Here is a 14181-nt window from a genome sequence, read left to right on the forward strand (position 1 = left end):
GTTTTAGTGATCTACTGCACAGTACGGTGACTGTAGTTAATAATAATGTATTAGAAAAAAACTACATCAGAGATCTCATCAGAAGCTATGCAAATCTGAAGACAATGGAACAATATCATTAAAGAGCTTTTTTAAAAAAAACTGTCGATTTAGAAATAGCAATAATATCTTTCAAAATGAATGTGAAATAAAGATTTTTTTTAACACAAACAAATGCTGACGGAATTTATGAACTACAAGAAAAGTTAAAGGAAGTTCTTTAAGCTTAAGGAAAAGAATATCAGATAGGAACTTAGATCACACACACAAAAATAAAGAATGCCTAAACAGGAAACGTGCAGGTAAATGAGACATTTCCTTTTAATAAATTTCTTTAAAAGATAAGTAAATATAATAGTGTATTGTGGGACTTATAAATACCAGGAAGTAAAATGGATAGTGCAATGGATAGAAGGGGAGTGAATAAAAGAATACTATAATAAAGTTCTTAAAGCAGTCTTAAAATAATATCTTGTTATTTGAAGATAGAAAGTGACAATTGAAAAGATGCATACAATAAATCCTGGAACAACCACTAACAAACAAAACAAACAAACAAAAATGCAAAGAGCTATAGTTAATAAGCAGAGGGTGGAGATAAAATAGGATACCTGAAACATTCAATTAATACTTTTTAAAAAAATTTTTATTTTTAGTTATCATGGGTACATAATAGCTGTATATATTTTGGGGATACATGTGATGTTTTCATACAGGCATACAATGTGTCATAACCAAATCAGGTACTTGGGGTATCCATCACCTCAAGCATTTATCCTTTCTCTGTGTTAGGAACATTCCAATTCCACTCTTTTATTTAATAGTTATTTTTAAATATACAACAACTTATTTTTGACTATAGTCACTCTGTTGTACTGTCAAGTATTAGATCTTGTTCATTCTATCTGACCAAATTTTTGCACCCATTAACTATCCCTACTTTACGCTCTCTCCCTGCTACCCTTCTCAGCCTCTGGTAACCATCGTTCTACCCTCTGTCTCCATGAGATCAATTGTTTTAAATTTAAGCTCCCACATATAAGAGAGAACATGCGAAATGTATCTTTCTGTGCTTGGCTCATTTCACTTAACATAATGTTCTCTAGTTCCATCCACATCGTTGCAAATGACAGGATTTCATTCCTTTTTATGGCTGAATAATAACCTACTGTGTAGATGTACCACTTTTTCTTTATCCGGTCATCTGCTGATAGACACGTAGGTTGATTCCAAATCTTGGCTATTGTGAACGGCGCTGCAATAAACATGGAAGTGCAGGTATCTTTTCCATATACTGATTTCCTTTTTTTGGATATATACCTAGCACTAGGATTTCTGAGTCCCATGGTAGTACTATTTTTAGTTTTTTGAGGAACTTCCATACTGTTCTCCATAGTGGTTGTACTAATTTACATTCCCACCAGCATTGTGAGAAGGTTCCCCTTTCTCCACATCCTCTCCAGCATTCATTATTGCCTGTCTTTTGGATAAAAGCCTTTTAACTGGGGTGAGGTGATATCTCATTGTAGTTTTATTTGAATTTCTCTGATGACTAATGATATGGAGCATTTTTTTCATATACCTGTTGGACATTTGTACGTCTTCTTTTAAGAAATGTCTATTCAGGTTGGGCGTGGTGGCTCACGCCCGTAATCCTAGCACTCTGGGAAGCCGAGGCAGGCGGATCGTTTGAGCGCAGGAGTTCAAGACCAGCCTGAGCAAGAGCGAGACCCCGTCTCTACTAAAATAGAAAAAATTAGCCAGGCATGGTGGCACATGCCTGTAGTCCCAGCTATTGGGAGGCTGAGGCAGAAAGATCGCTTGAGCCCAGGAGGTTGAGGTTGCTGTGAGCTATGCTGACACCACGGCACTCTAGCCCGGGCAACAGAGTGAGGCTGTGTCTCAAAAAAAAGAAAAAAGAAAAAAGAAATGTCTATTCATATCTTTTGCCCATTTTTTAATTGGATTATTTTTTCCTATTGAGTTATTTGAGCTCCTTATATGGTCTAGTTATTAATCTCTTGTCAGATGGATAATTTGCAAATATTTACTCCCATTCTGTGGGTTGTCTCTTCATTTTGTGGATTGTTTCTTTTGCTGTGCAGAAGCTTTTTAGCTTGATCGTCCATTTTTGCTTTGGTTGTCCATACTTTTGAGAAATCCTGTGCTCAAGAAATCTTTGCCCAGACTAATGTCCTTGAGCATTTCTGGAATGTTTTCTTCTACCAGTATCATAGTTTCAGGTCTTGGATTTAAGTCTCTAATCTATTTTTATTTGTTTTTGTACATGGTGAGAGATGGGGGTCTAATTTCATTCTTCTACATGTGAATATCCAATTTTCCCAGCACCATTTATTGAAGAGACTGTCCTTTCCTCAATCTATATTCTTTCACAATACATTTTTTTTAAAATTAAGAAAAGAGGAAAGAAAATAACAAAGAAGGGATTGGACAAGTAGAAAATAAGTAGCAAGATGATAGATTTAAACCCAACCACATTGATAACTACATCAATTATAAATAGTCTAAATACTCCAATTAAAAGGCAGAGATTGTCAGATTGGATAAGCAAGATCCAACTATATGCTGTCCACCTTAAATATAATACAATTTACAATATATATAATAATATAATAAATTTAATAGATAGGTTAAAAAGGAAATGGAAAAAGGTAACATGCAGACCACAAAAAGAAAGCTGGAATACAACAACATCAAACAAAGTAGATTTTAGAACAAGAAATATTACCAGGATAACAAGGCACATTTTATAACAACAAAAAGGTCAACTCACTGAGGGGAATTAATAATCCTAAACATTTACACACATCATAACAGAAAACTAATAGATCTCAAAGTAGAAATAGACAATGCCACAATTAGACTTGGAAACTTCAATACTTCTTTCTCAGTAATTGATACAACAAGGATAAAGAAGGTCAACAGTGGTATCAAGACATGAGCAGCACTGTGAACGATGCCTCTGGGCACCGCTGACACTCGCGGCACTGCACCCCACAGGTGAAGACGCACCTGGATCGTTCAACGAGATGAGCCACAGTCTATAGCTAAAAGTCCTGGCATAGTTAGAAACATCGAAATGATACAAAATATGTTCTCTGACTACAGTTAGAAATACGTAATGGAAAGCTCTTTGGAAAATCCCCAAGTATTTAAAAACAAAACTACACATTTCTAAACTGTAGGGTAAGACAAAAAAGTAAAAAAGGAAATCAGGAAATATTTTGAACTGAATACAAATAGACATCAAAATCTGTGTGATGCAACTTAGAGGGAAATTTACAGCTGAAATGCTTGTATTCGAAAAGTAGAAAGGTCTAAAATAAATGTGTTTTCTTTAAAAACTAGAAAAATATGAGCAAATTAAACACAAAGTAGATAAAAAGAGAGAAATAAAGATGAACAGGGAAAACAATAAAAGAAAAAAGGGACAAACACACAGAAAATTAACATCAAAATTGGTTCTTTGAAAAGATCTTCTCTTTCTATAGATTTATGTTATGGAAGTCATAAGGATTTTTTGCAGTAAAGTTTATAACAGCGAAAAGTCAGAAATTATTTTGTTATTCTATAGAGAGAACTTTATTAAATTATGTTCTGTCTACATGAGAATACTATGTAGCTTTTTACTTATTTTTAAAATTGTACTTGTATACACTTATGGGGTACAAATGCAATGCTGTTATATGAAGTCAGAGCTTTTAGAGTATCCACCACCTGAATAATGTACATTGTACATGTTAAGTAATTTCTCATCCTCCACTCCCTCCCCAGCACAGGTCTGCACTGCCCATCATTCCACACTCTGAGTCCACGTGTACAGATTATTTAGCTCCCACTTATAAGTGAAAACGTGTGGCATTTGCCTGTCTGTGTCTGACTTGCTTCACTTGCCTCCAGTTCCATCCATGTTGCTGCGAAAGACATGATTTCATTCTTTTTTACGGCTATGCAGCTATTTAAAATGTTACAAAAGAATGTGTAGTAACCTGGGGAAATATTCATGATACGTTAGACAAATAAAGCAGGTTATAAAGCATGATGCCATTTCCCTCAGTTTTCCAAAAACGTTATTTTGGGCAGATTAAATATCAGAAAGATGTAAGACCTTTATAATTATAGGTGGTAGGCTTATTACAAATGCTTTATCTTCCTTACATGAATCTCCCTCAATTTTTCTGTGTTGCCTTTATGTGCTTTTTTTAAATTACAGAATTAATAAATTTTAATTTGTTAGTCAAAACTCTTCAAAGAAAACTAAGCTTTAAATTTTCCATGTTCCATTAAAATAGTTCTTAGGCAAAAATAAAGCCAAATACCTACAACTAATTGATCTCCAACAAAGATACAAATATACACTGGTGAAAGAACATTCTATTCAATAAATTGCACTGGGAAAATTGGATAGCAACATGCAGAAAAATGAAACTGGATCCCTATCTCTCACTATATACAAAAATTAACAAAAGATGGATTAAAGACTTAAATGTAAGACCTGAAATTATAAAAATTCTAGAATAAAACCTAGGAAAAACTCTTCTGGACATTGGCCAGGGCAAAGAATTGGTGACTAAGACCCCCAAAAGCACATGCAACAAAAACAAAAATAAATATTACACGAATGGGACTTTACACTAAAAAGCTTCTGCACAGCAAAAGAAACAATTAACAGAGTAAATAGACATCCTACAGAATGGGAGAAAACGTTTTCAAACCACACAGCTGACAAAGGACTCATACTCAGAGTCTACAAGGAACTCAAACAGAGCAGCAGGAAAAAAACAAACAATCCATTAAAAAGTGGGCAAAAGACATGAACAGACATTTTTCAAAAGAAGAGATACAAATGGCCAACAAAAATATGAAAAAATGCTCAACATTTGCATTAGGGAAATGCAAATTAAAGCCACAGTGAAAAACCAGATCACCCCAGTCAGAATGGCCATTACTAAAAAGTCAAAAAACAACAGATATTGGCATGGATGCAGTGAAAAGGAACACTTATACACTGTTGTTGGTAATGTAAATTATTACCACCTCTATGGAGAACAGTTTGGAGATTTCTCAAAGAACTAAAGGTAGATCTACCATTCAATGGAGCAATCCCATTGCAGGGTATCTACCCAAAGGAAAAGAAGTCATTTTATAAAAAAGACACCTGCACCCAAATGTTTATTGCAGCACAATTCATAATTGCAAAGATATGGAATCAACCTAAGTGCACATAAACCAAGGAGTGGATAAAGAAAATGTGGTATATATACACCATGGACTGCTACTCTGCCATAAAAAAGAATGAAATAATGACTAATGACTCCTGCAGCAACTTGGGTGGAACTGGAGGCCATTATCCTAAGTGAAGTAACACAGCGATCGATGGAAAACCAAACACCACATTTTCTCACTTATAAGTGGGAGCTAAGCTATGGGTACGCAGGGACATACAGAGTGGTATAAAGGACATTGGAGACTCAGAAGGGGGCAGGGTGGGAGGGGTGAGGGAATAAAAACTACCTATCGGGTGCAATGTACACTATTTGGTGACGGGTACACTAAAAACCCAGATATCACCACTATACAATGGATAGTTTCATCCATGGAACCAAAAACCATTTGTATCCCTAAATCTATTGAAATAAAAAAATTATTAAAAAAATAGTTCCTAATTAACAATTAAGGTAGGATGGTCTAGTGAACAAACTCTGGGTTAACCTTAAAAAATGTATTAGTTATTTGTCAGAACCCATGTATCTCTGCTATTTTAACAAGACAGAAAAAATATTATTTAGAACAAAGATTAAATTTTTAGTTTGTTCGCTTAACTTGAAAAGCAATATAAAATTAACATTTAACACAATTACTTTGGAATTTTCCAGCTATCTCACTGTTCTTTAGAACTGGGTTTAAGAAAATGAAAGTTATCTTATATGAACCTCTAAGATTTCTGCATGACATTTAGGAGGAAGCTTAATTATTCTTTTCTGCTTAGCAAAAAAAAATATTTTGTTCAGCTGTAGTCAGATTTATTTTGGATACATTTTGGATTTGTAATGTTCTTCCCACGATAAATATTTCATTCAATGAGAAACTTCATAAAAATACCAAGTGATTCACCACTGCAGTCTCGTTAGAAGAAAATCTGGAATTGGCAAAGCAATCTAGTTCCACAGAAAGATAACGGAGCGAACAACAGACTCGATGTTCCGCAGGCATGGATCCAGGCTTCGGAATCCTGGGCAGAGGCATTTTGTCCTGATCAGTTATATAAGTTATAAATTAAGTTGTCTGACATATTTGAATGCCCACGACAGTCAGGAAAGTAAAGTAATGCTTTAATTTGGTGGGAGGCGGTGCGGAAGCCAGCAGTCTGAGAATTGCATCCATAAAGATACTTGAAACGAGTTCTGCCTTCGTTTTTCGTGGAGTTACTGAGGTGAAGGTAAGTGACACACGTAAATGTGCATTCTGTGTGGCGTTGTAGAGACATAAGAGCTGTGAGTGATGTGTTCAGAAACAGTACAGCTGCTCTGCCCATGCATGGGGGTGGTCAGGAGACCGTGAGGCCAAAGCCTCAGGAAGACCATCCCTGATCCTCAGAGCACTTACTACACTCTATGAATATTCCTTCTCTCTCTCTCTCTCTGTCATTTATGGCAATTCCATGGGGTACGTATTAACTTCATTTCATAGACAGGAATCTTTATTTATTTACTTTTTTAGAGACAGACTCTCACTATGTTGTCCCAGCAACCCTCATGCAGTGGCACGATCATAGCTCTCTGAAGCCTTGAACTGCTGGGTTCAAGCCATCCTCGTGCCTCAGCCTCCCAAGTAGCTGGACTACAGGTGTGAGCCACCATGCCAGCTAATTTTTCTTTTCTTTTTCTTTTTTTTGTAGAGATAAGGGTCTCGCCATGTTGCCTAGGCTGGTCTCGAACTACTGGCCTCAAGTGATCCTCCTGCCTGGGCCTCCCAAAGTGCTGGGATTACAGGCATGAGCCACCATGCCCAGATAGGAATCTTACAAGTTGATTAACTGGTTCGAGTTCACAATTGGTATTAATAGCAGAGCTGGGGAGGAAGTGAGCCTCCAAGCTCCTTGGCACTGCCCGTCTTGTACCTATCTACATCCTCACTGAGTAGCCACCAGTGGGTCCTCACCTCCAGGCATCCCTCAATCTTGCCCCATCAAGTTTCTTGGTCTTCCGCTCATCACTGAGGGCATTCACGCATTTGCTTCTACTCTGCCCAAAGCTCCTCCCCACACCTTGCTGTCCTCTATGAGAATCTTGCTCATTATTTGAGACCCATGAATCTTCCTCGGTAACCTTCTCTGTAGCCCCTTAAGAATTTAAATTGTCTTTTTCTTACACAATCTGTTTAGGAAGCACAGTAGTAAGAGTACATGAAGATGTATATCTTGGCTAAAATTTTTTAAAAAATCAATACTTGACTAAAGTCAGCATTCCTCAATTCAGTCAATAAAACCAGTGCCCAGTTTGTGCTAGGAATAGTCTGGCTCACTTAGGAGAGGGTGAGACAGCGGCTGCCCTCCGTGGATCCCTCGGTGCAGAGGAAAAGGAGACAAGGACGCAAGTCATTTCCAAAGAGAATCCAAGTGCTACCAAGAGCACAGGTACCTAGGGAAGGGGGTTTGGATTTCAAAGCTGTTTAAACTTCAATCTTCTCCCTTTCAATTGAAAGCATATAATTCAACCTTATTTTGGTCATGCTAATTGCATTAATGGCTTTAAAATCATCTCATTCCATTCAGAGAGCATAGAATGTGTTCTAAAACACAACACAAAGAGCAGTCGTCTTTAAAGAAAACTTGATAAATTTAATTTCATTAAAATTAGAAACTTCTATTCATTGAAAGATATTAGGAAAAGGAACATGCAAATCACAGGCTGGAAAAAGATATTTGCAATACCTGTATGTGTATGTGATGTTTGCATCAGAATAGAGAATGCACATAAAACGATAACAAAATTTGAAAAACAAATGAGCAAAAGGCTTGAACAGGTGTTTCACAAGGAGATACACAAATGACCAGTAAACACATGAAGACGCTCGGTATCATCACTCATTAGAGGAATGCAGATTGAAACCATTAAAACCATAAGGAGATGCCACTACATACCCATAAGTATTCCTTAGAAAGAGAGAGAGAGACTCCTCATGTTGACCAGAATGTGCAACTAATGCTGGTGAGAATGTAAATCAGTTCAACCACATTAGAAAGTTTGGTCAGTTTCTAAGAGTTAAGTATACATCCACCCTATGATTGAGTTAATCTACTCCTTGGTATTTTATGTAAGATAAATTAAAAGTTATATCCACAGAAATATATACAAGAGCTTTCTCCATAATAGTAAAAAATGGAAACTGCCTACATGCCCATCGGCAAAGGGGTGGGTAGACAAGTGGTGCTCTCTCGAGCGGCAGAGCACCACACACAGCTGCATCTCGCAGACCAAATCTGCTGACTGAAAGAAGTCAGACAAAAAATGACACACTGTACAATTCCACTTATATGAAGTTCAAAGGCAAACTAATCTGTGGGTTGATAGAAATCAGAGCAGTGATTACATCTGGCGGGAAGGGGGCTGTCTCAGAAGGAGCAGACAGGATCTTCTAAGGGTAATGGAAATAGTCAATATTTTTATTTTTATTTATTTTTATTGGGCCCAAATAAAAGTATATAAAAACTCATTGATCTATGTACTTCGGATCTCTATACTTTATATGCTAAATCTCAAAAATAAAAGATATTAAAAAATAAAATATCCCAAATGCACTTGTTATTTAAGTGACTTATTTTACTCACAGTATTCTATCACTCAACAGATATTTGCTGATCACCTAACAGGTGCCAGGCAGCCTTCCAGGCACTAGAGCTACAGCAATGAACCAAACAGAAATCCTTGCCCGCATGTAGCTTACATTCTGGGGGAAAAGAGAGATAATAAACAAAATAAACAAATAATTTACACAGTATTTTATAAAAAGAAAGGTAAGGTAACCAAAAATTTTACAAGCAAATGGGAATAGGGAATGCGGACTACAATCAACATTGACCATATAAATTGCTGTTAAAGTTGAATCATGATGGACAGGCACATCCAATAGGCACATCCAATAAATCTCATGGATAGTTTGTTTTTTAAGTTGTATTTCCATTTGATCATTGTGAAGTAAGACTCATTCCAATTGCAAACTTAGAACGGCAGTTATCTCTCCTTCCTTGCTACCTTTACTTGAAATTAACTTACTATCATTCTTTCTTTTTTACTTGTAAGGCAGAGTTTCTATTATTTATAAAGCACTCAAGGGAGGAAAAATCCAATAAAGCTCATATTTGTCCTTCAATTTATCTCAAGGAAATGGTATTTCTTCCTAGAAGACTTTTCATGTTAAAATAAATATAAAATTCCATTTGAAGTTAAGATTAATCATTGCAGGTTGCATAGCTTGAAACTCTAAACTTTTATTCAGTAAGTTTCATTTGTTACACTTAATGGTACAACAAGAAAAATATCAATCTGTCTCAAAGTTATAAGGATGAAATTAAACTAAAAAAATAAACTTGGTCTATTGGATTTGGCAGTAATTTCTTGGATATGACACGAAACACACAGGCAACAAAAGAAAAAATAGACAAATTGGACTTCATGAAAGTTCGAAACATTTTGTGCATTAAAAGACACACTGACAGAGTAAAAAGGCAAACCATGGAATGGGAGAAAATATTTGTAAATCGTACATCTGATAAAGGATTAGTATCCGGAATGTATAGAGAATTCCTAAAACTTAATGACAATAAAAAAACAACCAAAAAATGGGCAAATGATTTGAATAGACATTTCTCCAAAGAAGATATGCATGCAAATGACCAACAAGCACTTTAAAAGATTCTCAACATCACTAATCACCAGGGAAATGCAAATCAAAACTACAGTGAGATACTGCCTCGCACCCATTAGGATGGCTACTAAGAACAACGACAACAACAACAAAAAAACCAGAAAATAACAAGTGTTGTCAAGGATGTGGAGAAATTAGAACCTTTGTGCACCGTTGGTGGTACTATAAAATGGTACAGTTGTTATGGAAAACAGCACGGCAGTTCCTTAAAAAATTAAATACGGAATTACCATATGATCCAGAAAATCCACTTCTGAGTATGTATGTTCCCAAAAGAATTGAAATCAGGGTCTCAAAGAGATACTTATACACCTACATTCATAGCAGCATTATTCACAATAGCTAAAACGTAGAAGCAACCCAAGGGTCTATCGACAGGTGAATGAATAAAGAAAAATGTAGTATACACATACATTGGAGTATTATTCAGCCTTGAAAAGAAAAGAAATTCTGACACATGCTTCAAATGGATGAACTTTGAGGATATTATGCTAAGTGAAATAAGCCAGTTACAAAAAGACAGAGTGCTATTCCACTTACAAGAGGTACTTAAAGCAGTCAAAATCAGAGAGACAGAAAGCAAAATGATGGCTGCCAGGGGCTGGGGGAGAAGGAAAATTAGAATCAATGTTTAATGGGCACAGGGTTTCAGTTTTGCAAGATGAAAAGAGGTCTGGAGATGGATGGTAGTGATAGTTACACGACAATGTGAATGTAATGTACTTAATGCCACTGAACTGTACACTTAAAAACGGTAAAGACAGTAAATTCTATGTTACGTGTATTTTACTACAATAAAAAAATTGGGGAAAAATATCGAATGGCCTAATTGTTGGAAAAAAAAGCATATACACAAAGCAGGACATTGTAGTGTTGGGTTTTTGTTTACTATGGTAATTTTCCTGGTAATCCAATAGTACTTACATAAAGTATGTCTGAAAGAATCGTAATTTGTGTCTAGATTACAGAAACCTGAGCCCCAAGTTATGGGTAGGTGATAAAATGGATGAATAGATAGGCTGGAGAGGCCCAGGTGAGTCACAAAGGAGATGTCCCCAAGTGTGGCATGGCACACACTGCGCCAACCGCCTCAGGCCTTTCTCCCACCACATGGATTTGACACAAATCACTGTCAGTCATTCTGTGCTCAAGTCCCTGACAAAGTTGTTTCATTTGTAAGGTAGGGACAAAAGCATTCAGTTGCCGAAAGCAATATATCTTGACAAACAGTGCTTTAGATTCTTCTCCCAAACTGGACTTTTCATCTGTTACAACTTTTACCAATTACAAGAAGTTGCCCAGAAATTCAGAATTCAATTCGGGTTCTTTAGATTTCTATACTTTAGCAGCCATCACACCACTCGTCTAAGCTGCAAGAGCAAATCAAACACCTAACAAAAATCCGGCACGATATTTAAACTAAGATAAATAGTCTAAGGGTGCTAAGTCATACAACCCATCCCAAGACCCACAGAACATTAGATCATTTTCACATATAACCACCAAATGTCTTACTGTTTACATACCATTTAATTCATTTTAAGTTTTCACCTAAATATTTTAATGCAAAAAGCTATTTCAAGGGTCTCAACGTATTTAAAATATACCTGGCTAACATTTACAAACTGAAAAATAATTCCCTAGATAATCATCTAGGCTGTTTTGGCTTCATTTTAAGCTACAGGATCTATGATCTAGGCATAAGGTTGAAGACCCGTTAGCCACAGGCTGGCCATCTGCCCAAAACACCGCTGCTCCTCACACCCTCCTCTTTCCCCCATGCCTCGTGTAGACAAGATCTACATTTTTAAAACACTCTGTAAGGGGCGCCGATTACCTATAGAGCAATATCTTCTCCAGCCGTGGGCGAGAGGCATGGTGTTCAGTCCCTCACACCCATTACATGAAGACAAAAGCAACGGTGACGTTTCAAAGCATTAAGAGAGCTCAGGGCTGATCCTGTGATAATCTGGGGGGGATTATATTACGCCTGCCACTGCTGTGTTCTAATTCACCTGGTGTAAAACACAGCTCTTACGTACGAGAAACTTAAGATGGATAGAAGAGAGTTATACACGATGACGTGGAGCAATACCTACGGGGGCGGGGGGACGGGGGGTTCACCTACCAAATTAGCAAAGGAAAACGAGGGAGGGAAGAATACCACTCAGTGGCATATCCTGACATACTAAACACGATTTCTAAATGAGTGGCGTGTCTCCTTGGCATCTTACGGTTCACTGCTAGAGCCTGCGAGACCCAGGCTTGCCCAGCATCTCTGCAGAGCTCCTTCCGTCCAACTGCACCTTCACAAAGAATTGCCACACCAACGAAAGCACCACCATCGGGTCATTTAAGAAGGGGCAGCTGGGTGTCACATGCCCCCCACACACAGAACTTCTCCCTCCTTAACCTTTCATAAAATGATTTTAATACTCGAGCTCTATAGACTGCGATGAGCTCTCAATACGATAGCTTTTGGTTGACATTGACATAGAAAATATATGACTCCCCATACTCAATATATTTACAAAAAACCTACGTGGGAAATGTGTCTGGTTAAACCCCAAAAGCAAGTGGTAGAAAGTTAGTAGTATCATGAGACATATTGCCTGTCAAGCAGCAAAGGGGTGCACAGAGGCAACGACAAACGTTATCCTTGAACATGACAGCAAAATGTCAGGGCCTTCCTTATGTAAAACGGCCTGATAGAGTCTAGAGCCCCCCAAACAAAGACATTTACGGAGACCAACAGGAGAGTGGGCACAGCTCCCGGTCCTCATTTTTTCCATCCTGAAGCACCTCCCACCTCCAGGGAAGAGCTCAGGTGGCCTCCCTGTGACGGAGACCCTGCAGGCAGAGACCACACCAGCCGGGCTGACAGCCCGAGTTGAAACGTAGGCACTGAGCGCCTGCCGACCGCTAGGCACACCCCGGGGATGTTGGCGGGGGGACGTGGTCTCGTATCAAAGCACCTTCTTAGATTCCTAAGGGAGAAATTCAACTCTGGACTCAGTATCAGAAATAGCTCGGTGTCTCCGGAGCAGAATTTTTCTCCTGTAACGGACGCTAATTCTCATGAGGATCGTGCCTCTTTTTTGCCTTGGCTGCTTAAAGCCTCTGAGCCAAATATATTTTGCTCTTTGACCTCCATCGAATTTTGTCTTACTTTTCCCAGCTCCTATTCTGTCTTATCCCCTGTTTTCTCGCTTACCTTCGACTGTGACACACCATGCCATACAGACACGTGGCTTAAATAATTCTTCCACCAAAAGGACTCGAGTGAAACAAAATATGAACAGGAATAGAAACCCAGCATACACACGGCTGAATTTGCTAACAAACTTGGCTCGAAGCTGGAAGACAGAGATTGTACTTTCTAATTCATCTCTTACTGTCTTTGACCATTTACAGAAAGCGAAAATTCTTCTATAGAAATCATCGTGAAAGGCTGATAACACACTTAAATCTCTTTTGAAAATAACAGATGGCAGTTTTTATCAGCGGCTCCAGTGTTCAGGTTCGCTGGTCCTCCCACCTTGTCAACCTGCTACCTAGACGGCCTCTCATGTCTCCCTGCCCTCAGGGTTGAACTGTCCCACAGTGAAAAATCAACCAAAGATCACAGAATGCCCCAAAGATATTCACTGATTTAAGACTTTAAAACAACATCACAACTCTGAAAACTAACAAGTACAGCAAACTGGTGAAAACAAAAGATTAAAACTCATCGTATTTCTTTTTAAAAGGACAAACACGAAAATGTTAACAGTAGTTATCTTCTTTGGGCTTTAATAATATGGATGACTTGTTTTTTTCTATATTCCTATTCCCATATTTTCTAAAATGAACATAGTTGATGATGAGAAAAAGACTAAAACGGAAAGGGCTGTTTTCTTTTCTATAAAGTCTTATTTTAAACAAAATGTCTTTCTTAACATTGTATTAATACATTAAGGCTGCGGGATTTAATCATCCACATACAGCCTTCTATACCTAAATGGGAGATATAGAATGGCAGAGAATCCTTTTGGGAATTACGAAGATTCCAGAATATCAACCTGTTAAAAATTTGTCTTACTTCCTCTGTGAAGCCTAATCCGCACTCTCTGAGCCTCTCTCCCTACCTATTCTTTGGACTTCAAATAAAGCACGAGCTTCCTGTAATGTATTTTCTTTAAACTCCATTTGCAA

This window comes from Propithecus coquereli, unplaced genomic scaffold (genome assembly GCF_000956105.1).
Source record: "Propithecus coquereli isolate 6110/MARCELLA unplaced genomic scaffold, Pcoq_1.0 Scaffold306, whole genome shotgun sequence".
Taxonomy (NCBI): domain Eukaryota; kingdom Metazoa; phylum Chordata; class Mammalia; order Primates; family Indriidae; genus Propithecus; species Propithecus coquereli.